This window comes from Oncorhynchus masou, chromosome 16, assembly GCF_036934945.1.
Source record: "Oncorhynchus masou masou isolate Uvic2021 chromosome 16, UVic_Omas_1.1, whole genome shotgun sequence".
Taxonomy (NCBI): domain Eukaryota; kingdom Metazoa; phylum Chordata; class Actinopteri; order Salmoniformes; family Salmonidae; genus Oncorhynchus; species Oncorhynchus masou.
Window position 1 is genome coordinate 32,433,384 of NC_088227.1, and position 11,909 is coordinate 32,445,292.

Sequence of the window (11,909 nt, forward strand, 5' to 3'; positions counted from 1 at the left end):
GTAGATTTGCAGTGGTCTGATACTCCTTCCATGTCAATATTATCGCTTGCACAGTGCTCCTTGGGATGTTTAAAGCTTGGGAAATCTTTTTGTATCCAAATCCGGCTTTAAACTTCTTCACAACAGTATCTCGGACCTGCCTGGTGTGTTCCTTGTTCTTCATGATGCTCTCTGCGCTTTTAACGGACCTCTGAGACTATCACAGTGCAGGTGCATTTATATGGAGACTTGATTACACACAGGTGGATTGTATTTATCATCATTAGTCATTTAGGTCAACATTGGATCATTCAGAGATCCTCACTGAACTTCTGGAGAGAGTTTGTTGCACTGAAAGTAAAGGGGCTGAATAATTTTGCACGCCCAATTTTTCAGTTTTTGATTTGTTAAAAAAGTTTGAAATATCCAATAAATGTCGTTCCACTTCATGATTGTGTCCCACTTGTTGTTGATTCTTCACAAAAAAATACAGTTTTATATCTTTATGTTTGAAGCCTGAAATGTGGCAAAAGGTCGCAAAGTTCAAGGGGGGCGAATACTTTCGCAAGGCACTGTATATCTTTACTACTCTCACCACTCCTCCCCGTTAACCATCTTCCTCTACTTTCTTCACTGCCTCAGCATATGACATTTTCTGCTCTACTCTAACCCTGGAAACCACAACCTGCCTCTCTCGCACGGGACATTTCTGATTCCCAACTCAATGGGCACCCCTACAAATAACACATTCCACTACTTTCCTCAATACTACACATTCCTTTGTCTCATGCCCTTCTGCACATTTCCCACACCTTGGACCCTCACTTCTACACACTGCTGCCACATGTCCATAAGCTTGACACCTGTAACGTCTTAACGTAATCGGCACATGCGCTCATACAGGATAACTTATATATCCTAACTTCACCTTGTCAGGCAAAGACTCAACTTCAAACCTCAAAATAACAGACAATGTTATTAATCTTCTGTCTCGCCACTCTGTCTGTGTCGCATCAAACAACAGGCATCACATACACCGGGAATCTTTGCCCTCAGCTGGTCAACATTTATATCTACTGCTACCCCAGTTATCACTCCTTTCATTGGTGACTTTTTCTTGAGAATGAAACACTTCACTTTACTTACCCCTATTCATTTGACTTTGAGTGCATTCTTCCTCTGCCCATCAGAAACACAAACAATTATCACTAGACCACTTCTAGTTACCCTCACCGATTCCACATGACCCAACTCTTTTTCGCCCACCGTGAAACCACAAGTGGATCAGTCAAAAGGCAGGAGTCCACTTTTTCTGTAAGCTTCACTCCTACTGTCACAGACTCTTCTTCATCCTGATCCTCGGGGCATACCTCAGTCTCCGATGACTTCACCACACCTACCACCTCAGATACTTCCCCCTCATTCTCTTCCATTTCTCCTCCTGTCTTCAGCTCCCTCTGCTTACACTTTCTACCATTCTTCTTTGACAAACCATCTCCCGTTTTCCCACCATTTATATCTGACTCAAACTCTTTGAATGATCTCCCAATGTATTGCACTCTGTAATACACTTCCACAATATTGCTTTCACCTATTCAGATCAACTTTGGAGATGAGGGGAGTGCAAACGCATTACTTTTATTATTACGTGTTTTAATGTTCTATTATTTATCTATTCTCTCTCTCTCTGCATTGTTGGGAAGGGCCCATAAGTAAGCATTTCACTGTTAGTCTACACCTGTTGTTTACAAAGCATGTGGTTAATAAAATTTGATTTGAAAACATAGGCATATGTGTTGGGGCCTTGCCTTGTAATTCAGGGTCAAACTCAAGCCCCGCTGCCTGCAATGAGGATGAAATGTCTTTATGCAGTGCCTCTTGATAATAAAACTGATATGCAAAGACCCGCCAAAGATGGTTTTCTGTGGACCCATCTTTGTAGTGTGGGTACCAGTCTTTCTAGCTAATATTCCACTCTTTGCCACTCGGGTCATTTGCCAAATGTAGGAGTGGCAAGGGGTGGAATGTAATAGCTGAACAGAGACAGTAACCAAGCTACCTTCTTTGGTCCTAGAACCCAGATCATCATGTCCCTCAAAGAATTTAGGGTAAATGTATTTGACCTTTCGGCCTTTCATTATATGTCATTATAAGTAACCCATCCAACAGCGTTCATATTTTTTTTTTACATGATTTTTGTAGGTTTGTGTAGGGCATATGCCCTTTCTCAATGTGCAGGCATGGAAAGCTAAATATACGGATGATAATAAAACTCTTAATATGTGATTTGATGATACCATTAGTCCCCTCCTGTTGAGTGGGTTGGAGACGAAAACAGAAGCCAAGTGCAACATTTTTTTTGCTGTTGCATTTTTTTCATCCGGTCACTCACTCCACTTACTGCAAAAGAAGCTAGCTAGTTGCATACAACAGCGGCATCTTCAAAGCATCGTATCACTTTCCCTGTCTGCAAATTTCCAACAGTTTCAAATGTAACTGTAGCCTATTGATAAGCAGATCGCATCAAATATTTGATTTAACTTGAACAATAATACTAGCTTCCGAACGTTGATGACGTGAGTAACGTTATTATTCATTTTGAGAACGAGAAGTCTCCCGCCATGGCGCGACGCCGCTAACAAGTTAATTGAGGGAAGTTTTGAAAGTGCTTGTTCTGCCCTTTTCAAGAAACGTCGTTGATCAGCGCTAGAAGGACAACTATTCGCAAAGCAAGGGTGAGCAGCGAGCTACTACTGATCATTATTTTGACGTGGATGATGAATCCTAAATTCATCTAGCTAAAGTTAGTTAGCCAATTTATTTTGACTTCAGCTTGCCTTTCTTTCGCTAATGTCTCCTGCACGTTGTTCCGGCTAACTTGGTTGCATTTTAGCCAAACAAACGTTAGCAAACTAGCTACTATAGTTATTGTACATTCGTCGTTTGTGTGGATTGTCAGCTAATACATGGCATTTTAACTGTGAAATTGTGTAGTTAACGGGTTTTTACTGAATATGGTTTATTCATAGATCGCTATTGAGATGGCTACCCAGCTAAGTTGGCTATCCCAACTGGTTCGACAGGCAGTTGCATTGGCCATGTGCTGCAATTCTTTCTGGTCTGTAGTTAGCTAACTAACGTTAGTAGTTAGAGCGTCGCCTTTCAGGGTTGGTGTTTTTAAAACGGTATACCACATGTTACTGCACGATAAACACATTTGACCGAAAACAATTGTTGTGATTGTGAACCCATAATAGCTCAAATACATGTCAATTTGGTGGAGTCGAATAAGAATACTAACCATTACCATTTTAACCCACATGGTGGCAGTAACGTCAAAGTTGATAGTGAATTTATGGGAAGAAATAACAGGACTGACAGATTGCTGGTATAACATTTAATTGGTTGGCTACAACTATTTTGACTATGTACAAAGTTGTTTAGAAGATATGCCTTTTGTATAATTTGCCTGCTATGTTACATTATTTAAATGTCTGTAAAATAGGCCTAAATGAGAGGTTTGATCATTGGAAGGGTTATTATCGATTGTGTATGATTTTCCTAGAGAGTAGGCCAATGGGAATTATTTTAAACGATTGCCTAGGTTAAGGTAAGCTACAGAATGTCAAGATTGTGAATTCCACTATATTTCTCTAGTACAGGGATCATCAACTAGATTAAGCCCCAAGCTGATACATTTTTCTTGAGCAGATGGTCAGGGGCCTGGAACATAATTACACATTTGTAGACTGCAAATTGATTGCAACAAGCCCAAAAATGTAAAACATTTGACTAAAACTATAATAATTTCAAACCTTGCTTACATTTAAGATCACATACACTGAGTATACAAAACATTAGGAACACCTTCCTAATATGGGGTTGCACCCACTTTTGCCCCCAGAACAGCCTCAGTTCATCGGGGCATGGACTCTTCAAAAGCGTTCCACAGGGATGCTGGCCCATGTTCACTCCATTGCTTCCCAAGTCAAGTTGGCTGGTGGACCATTCTTGATGCACACAGGAAACTGTTGAGGGTGAAAAACCCAGCAGCGTTTCAGTTCTTGACACACTCAAACCGGTGCGCCTGGCAGCTACTACTGTACCGTACCCGTTCAAGGGCACTTAATTATTTTGTCTTGCCCATTCACCCTCTGAACAGCACACATACACAATCCATGTTTCAATTGTCTCAATACTTAATAATCCTTCTTTAACCTGTCTCCTCCCCTTCATCGACAGTGATTGTAGTGTATTTCACAAGTGACATCAATAAGGGATCATGGCATTCACCTGGTCAGTTTATCATGTAAAGAGCAGGTGTCCTTAATGTTTTGGACACTCAGTGTATATCTCTAGTATGTGAGGGAATACTTTGGGCAGATTTCCTACATTTAAATAACTTGAATTTGGTTTGCTGGTGTTTTTACATCTTATGTCCAACAATATATATATATATATATATATATATATATATATATATTTATATATTTATTTCAAAGCCCAGAACTTGGGAGGCCAAATAAAATTAACCAGGGAACCCTGCTCTGTCTAGTACACCCAATAGGACATGTTTAATTGCTTCTTTGTCATTTCACAGGTTCTTTTTCCTTGTAAGATCAACTGGTCAGTGTAACATTGCAGGTGAAGACTGCACAAGGTCATGCCAATGCAATACATTAATGTTGAATGTCCATATCTCCCGTGTGATTGAGGTTGAAGTAAGAATTGCAGTAAAAAAAAAATAGCTTAGGCCTACTTAACACAAATCTTTCTGGATGTTGGCATATCAAGGGAATTCAATCTTATTTTACATTAGTGCATAATCAGTTTATATACTGTCATGTCCATATTTATTGGCACTCTTGATAAAGATGAGCAAAAAGACTAATACAATTACTAGCTATATTGTATGCTCAGTACTTTTTATATATTTATATTTATATATAAATAAAAAAATGTAACCTTTTAACTAGGCAAGTCAGTTAGGAACACATTCTTATTTACCATGACGGCCAAACCCGGACAATGCTGGGCCAATTGAGCGCTGCCCCATGGGACTCCCAATCATGGCCGGATGGGAGTTAAATGGTGAAGTTATATTGTGTAATAATACAATTGCCAAGATAACGTGATTTTGTTTAACAAGTAAAACAAATCTAAAAAAGATAGGGGTCAAAATGATTGGCACCCTGTTTTCAATACTCTAGCACCCTCCCCTAACGACACTGAGCCTTTTTCTCAAATGTTTTGAGATTGGAGAACACATTGGGAGGGATCATAGACCGTTCCTCCATAGAGAATCCTTCCAGATCCTTGATATCATTCAACACTGGTGGGTTTGGCGTCGAAAAACAGAAGCATATGCAGAAAAGTACCTCATACCTATGGTAACATATGGGGGTGTACCTTTGATGTTATGAAGCTATTTTGCTTCCACTGTTCCTTGGGCCCTTGTTAAGGTCAAAGGCATCATGAACTTTATTTTACCCAGGACAAGGTGAGGTATTGAAAACAGGGGTACCAATTTTTATTCCCCAAACCATTGTGCAGTGCCCTAATGTAAACCAGGCACCACCTTGGCAAAATTCAGATTGGTCTATTCATATTCAATTGACAGTTTTTATTAACTGAGATCCCGCTAATGGGATCGATATGACAACAGCCAGTGACAGTGCAAGGTGCCAAATTCAAACAGAAATCTCATAATTAAAATTCCTCAAACATACAAGTATCTTATACCATTTTAAAGATAATATTGTTGTTAATCCCACCACAGTGTCTGATTTAAAAAAAAAAAAGCCTTTACAGCGAAAGCACCACAAACGATTATGTTAGGTCACCGCCAAGTCACGCTAAAATACAGCCATTTTTCCAGCCAAAGAGAGGAGTCACAAAAGCATAAATAGAGATAAAATTAATTACTAACCTTTGATGATCTTCATCAGATGACACTCATAGGACTTCATGTTACACAATAGATGTATCTTGTGTTCGTTAATGTGCATATTTATATCCAAAAATCTAATTTTACATTGACGTGTTATGTTCAGTAGTTCCAGAACTTGCAGTGATTTTGCAGAGAGCCACATGAATTTACAGAAATACTCATAATAAACATTGAAAAGAGATACAACTATTATACATGGAACTTTAGATAAACTTCTCCTTAATGCAACCGCTGTGCCAGATTTCAGGAAAAATTTGCGGAAAAAGCACACCATGCAATAATCTGAGTACGGCGCTCCGAGACCAAAACAGCCAAAGAGAGTGATGCCATGTTGTGGAGTCAACAGAAGTCAGAAATGGCATTATAAATATTCACTTACCTTTGATCTTCATCAGAATGCACTCCCAGGTATCCCAGTTCCACAATAAATGTTTGATAAAGTTCATAATTTATGTCCAAATACCTCCTTTTGTTAGCCCGCTCAGCCCTGTAATCTAAATTCATGACGCACGAGCAGACAAAGTAAAAAAGTTCCGTTACAGTCCCTAGAAACATGTCAAACGAAGTATAGAATCAATCTTTAGGATGTTTTTAACATAAATCTTCAATAATGTTCCAACAGGAGAATTCCCTTTTCTGTAGAAATGCAATGGAACGCAAAGCTAACTATCACGTGAACGCGCGAGACTGCGCTCATGGCTGCTCAGCGGCCCCCTTCACAGTAGAAGCATCAAACAAGGCTCTGAAGGCTGTTGACATCTAGTGGAAGCCTTAGGAAGTGCAAGATGACCATATCCCACTGTCTTCAATAGGGGATGAGTTGAAAACCTACAAGCCTCAGATTTCCCACTTCCTGTTTGGATTTTTTCTCAGGTTTCTGCCTGCTATATGATTTCTGTTATACTCACTGACATCATTCAAACAGTTTTAGAAGCTTCAGAGTGTTTTCTATCCAAATATACTATACTATTCATATCTTAGTTATCAGTATGAAACAAATCAACTCGGCTATGATTAAAATATGTATTCCCTCAGAACATGAAGTTATTTTCAACCTTTCCTTCAACACCAATTACTGGTTTTGATTAGAGGTCGACCGATTAATCGGAATGGCCAATTTTAATTAGGGCCGATTTCAAGTTTTCGTAACAATTGATAATCGGCATTTTTGGATGCCGATTATATTGCAATCCACTAGGAGACTGTGTGGCAGGCTGACCACCTGTTATGCGAGTGCAGACAGCAAGGAGCCATGGTAAGTTGCAAGCTAGCATTAAACTTATCTTATAAAAAAACAATCTTTACATAACTAGTGATTGATATTTCTAGTTTAACTAGCTTGTCCTGCATTGCATATAATCAATGTGGTGCCTGAAATTGTGTCACTTCTCTTGCGTTCTGTGTAAGCAGAGTCGGGGTATATGCAGCAGTTTGGGCTGCCTGGCTCGACGCGAACTGTGTAAAGACCATTTCTTCTTAACAAAGACCGTAATTAATTTTCCAGAATTTTACATAATTATGACATAGCATCTCACAACATTCAATGTCAGACTTAGGGTTGCCACCCGTTCGATAAAATACGCAACGGTTCCGTATTTCACTTGAAAGAATAAACATTTTGTTTTCGAAATGATAGTTTCGGATTTTACCATATTAACTTCTTGGTGACGAGGCAGTATTTTCACATCCGGATGAAATGCATGCCCAAATTAAACTGCTTGCTACTCATCCCCAGAAGATAAGATATGCATATTATTAGTAGATTTGAATAGAAAACACCACTGAAGTTTCTAAAACTGTTTGAATTATGTCTGTGAGTATAACAGAACTTATTTAGCAGGAGAAACCCAGAGGACAAACCATTCAGATTTTTAAATTTTAAATTCACTCTATTCAATGTGTTTTCATTGGGAATCCAGATTTCTGAGGGACCTTCTTGCAGTTCCTACCGTTTCCACTGGATGTCACCAGTCTTTAGAAATTGGTTGAGGTTTTTCCTTTATGAAATTAAGTACGGCCATCTTGAACGAGGGTCACTTGAAGTGTACTGTCAGAGGTGCGTGACCAGAAAGCTAGCTACAGTTTGTTTTCCTCCTGTATTGAACAAAGATCATCCGTCTCACTGGAGAGATGCTTTTTGGAGTCGGTGCAGCCAGCTGGTTTCCCCACGCATTGCGCCGACAGAAACAAACATCTTTCTGGTAAGAAGAGGGGCGGGGCGTATGCCTTATGGCTAACGAGACGTGGTGTGATCACAGAAACATACAGGAACTCAAATCCTTCTGTTCACCTGATTTAGAATTCCTCACAATCAAATGTCGACCGCATTATCTACCAAGAGAATTCTCTTCGATTATAATCACAGCCGTATATATTCCCCTCCAAGCAGACACATCGATGGCTCTGAACGAACTTTATTTGACTCTTTGCAAACTGGAATCCATACATCCTGAGGCTGCATTCATTGTAGCTGGGGATTTGAACAAGGCTAGTCTGAAAACAAGACTCCCTAAATTGTATCAGCATATCGATTGCGCAACCAGGGCTGGCAACCTTGGATCACTGTTATTCTAACTTCTGCGACGCATACAAGGCCCTGCCCCGCCCTCCTTTCGGAAAAGCTGACCACGACTCCATTTTGTTGATCCCTGCCTACAGACAGAAACTAAAACAAAAAGCTCCCACGCAGAGGTCTGTCCAACGCTGGTCCGACCAATCTGATTCCACACTCCAAGACTGCTTCCATCACGTGGACTGGGATATGTTTTGTTTTGCGTCAGACAACAACATTGACGAATACGCTGATTCGGTGTGCGAGTTCATTAGAACGTGCGTTGAAGATGTCGTTCCCATAGCAACGATTAAAACATTCCCAAACCAGAAACCGTGGATTGATGGCAGCATTCGCGTGAAACTGAAAGCGCGAACCACTGCTTTTAATCAGGGCAAGGTGACCAGAAACATGACCGAATACAAGCAGTGCAGCTATTCCCTCCGCAAGGCAATCAAACAAGCTAAGCGTCAGTATAGAGACAAAGTAGAATCTCGATTCAACGGCTCAGACACAAGAGGTATGTGGCAGGGTCTACAGTCAATCACGGATTACAAAAAGAAAACCAGCCCAGTCACGGACCAGGATGTCTTGCTCCCAGGCAGACTAAATAACTTTTTTGCCCGCTTTGAGGACAATACAGTGCCACTGACATGGCCTGCAACGAAAACATGCGGACTCCCCTTCACTGCAGCCGAGGTGAGTAAAACATTTAAACGTGCTAACCCTCGCAAGGCTGCAGGCCCAGATGGCATCCCCAGCCACGCCCTCAGAGCATGCGCAGACCAGCTGGCTGGTGTGTTTACGGACATATTCAATCAATCTGTCTGCTGTTAGCACATGCTTCAAGAGAGCCACCATTGTTCCTGTTCCCAAGAAAGCCAAGGTAACTGAGCTAAACGACTACCGCCCCGTAGCACTCACTTCCGTCATCATGAAGTGCTTTGAGAGACTAGTCAAGGACCATATCACCTCCACCCTACCTGACACCCTAGACCCACTCCAATTTGCTTACCGCCCAAATAGGTCCACAGACGATGCAATCTCAACCACACTGCACACTGCCCTAACCCATCTGGACAAGAGGAATACCTATGTGAGAATGCTGTTCATCGACTACAGCTCGGCATTTAACACCATAGTACCCTCCAAGCTCGTCATCAAGCTCGAGACCCTGGGTCTCGACCCCGCCCTGTGAAACTGAGTACTGGACTTCCTGACGGGCCGCCCCCAGGTGGTGAGGGTAGGCAACAACATCTCCACCCCGCTGATCCTCAAGACTAAGACCCCACAAGGGTGCATTCTGAGCCCTCTCCTGTACTCCCTGTTCACCCACGACTGTGTTGCCATCACGCCTCCAACTCAATCATCAAGTTTGCGGACGACAGAACAGTGGTAGGCTTGATTACCAACAACGACGAGATGGCCTACAGGGAGGAGATGAGGGCCCTCGGAGTGTGGTGTCAGGAAAATAACCTCACACTCAACGTCAACAAAACTAAGGAGATGATTGTGGACTTCAGGAAACAGCAGAGGGAGCACCCCTCTATCCACATCGATGGAACAGTAGTGGAGAGGGTAGTAAGCTTTAAGTTCCTCGGCATACACATCACAGACAAACTGAATTGGTCCACCCACATAGACAGCATCGTGAAGAAAGCGCAGCAGCGCCTCTTCAACCTCAGGAGGCTGAAGAAATTCGTCTTGTCACCAAAAGCACTCACAAACTTCTACAGATGCACAATCGAGAGCATCCTGGCGGGCTGTATCACCGCCTGGTACGGCAACTGCTCCGCCCACAACCGTAAGGCTCTCCAGAGGGTAGTGAGGTCTGCACAACGCATCACCGGGGGCAAACTACCTGCCCTCCAGGACACCTACACCACCCGATGTTACAGGAAGGCCATAAAGATCATCAAAGACAACAACTACCCGAGCCACTGCCTGTTCACCCCGCTATCATCCAGAAGGCGAAGTCAGTACAGGTGCATCAAAGCTGGGACCGAGAGACTGAAAAACAGCTTCTATCTCAAGGCCATCAGACTGTGAAACAGCAACCACTAACATTGAGTGGCTGCTGCCAACACACTTGACTCAACTCCAGCCACTTTAATAATGGGAATTGATGGGAAATGATGTAAATTATATCACTAGCCACTTTAAACAATGCTACCTAATAATGTTTACATATATACTGTAATCTATCATCTACTGCATCTTTATGTAATACATGTATCACTAGCCACTAACTATGCCACATTGTTTACATACTCATCTCATATGTATATACTGTACTCGATACCATCTACTGTATCTTGCCTATGCTGCTCTGTACCATCACTCATTCATATATCTTTATGTACATATTCTTTATCCCCTTACACTTGTGTGTGTGTTAATAATACAGTAGTTTTGGAATTGTTAGTTAGATTACTTGTTGGTTGTTACTGCATTGTCGGAACTAGAAGCACAAGCATTTTGCTACACTCGCATTAACATCTGCTAACCATGTGTATGTGACAAATAAAATTTGATTTGATTTCAATTTTATTGATTATTTACGTAAAAAATACCTGAAGCTGTATTACAAAAGTAGTTTAAAATGCTTTGTCAAAGTTTACAGGTAAATTTTGAGATATCTTGTAGTCACGTTGCGCAAGTTGGAACAGGGATTTTTCTGGATCAAACGCACCAAATAAATGGACATTTTGGATATATATTGATGGAATTAATCGAACAAAAGGACCATTTGTAATGTTTATGGGACATATTGGAGTGCCAGCAAAAGAAGCTCGTCAGGCAAGCTCGTAAGGCATGAATTATATTTTTATTTCTACGCTTTGTGTCGTGCCCGCATGGTTGAAATATGCTTTCTCTCTTTGTTTATGGAGGTGCTACCCTCAGATAATACCATGTTTTGCTTTCGATGAAAAGTATTTTTGTAATCTGACATGCTGGCTCTATTCACAACAAGAGTAGCTTTAATTTGGTATCTTACATGTGTGATTTCATGAAAGTTTGATTTTTATAGTAATTTATTTGAATTTTGCGCTCTGCATTTTCCCTGGCTTTTGGCCAGATGGGACGCTAGTCCCACATATCCCAGAGAGGTTAATGACATAAGCTTGTATTTCTGTGTGTTTATTATATTATAATTAAGTCTATGATTTGATATTTGATAAGAGTAGTCTGAGTAGTCGTAGGCAGCAGCAGGCTCCTAAGCATTCATTCAAACCGCCCTTTCCTGCGTGTGCCAGCAGCTTTTTGCAATGCTTGAAGCACAGCGCTGTTTGACTTCAAGCCTATAAACTCCCGAGATTAGGCTGGCAATATTAAAGTGCCTATAAGAACTTCCAATAGTCAAAGGTATATGAATTACAAATGTTATAGAACCTAAAACTTTTTACCTGGGAATGTTGAAGACTCATG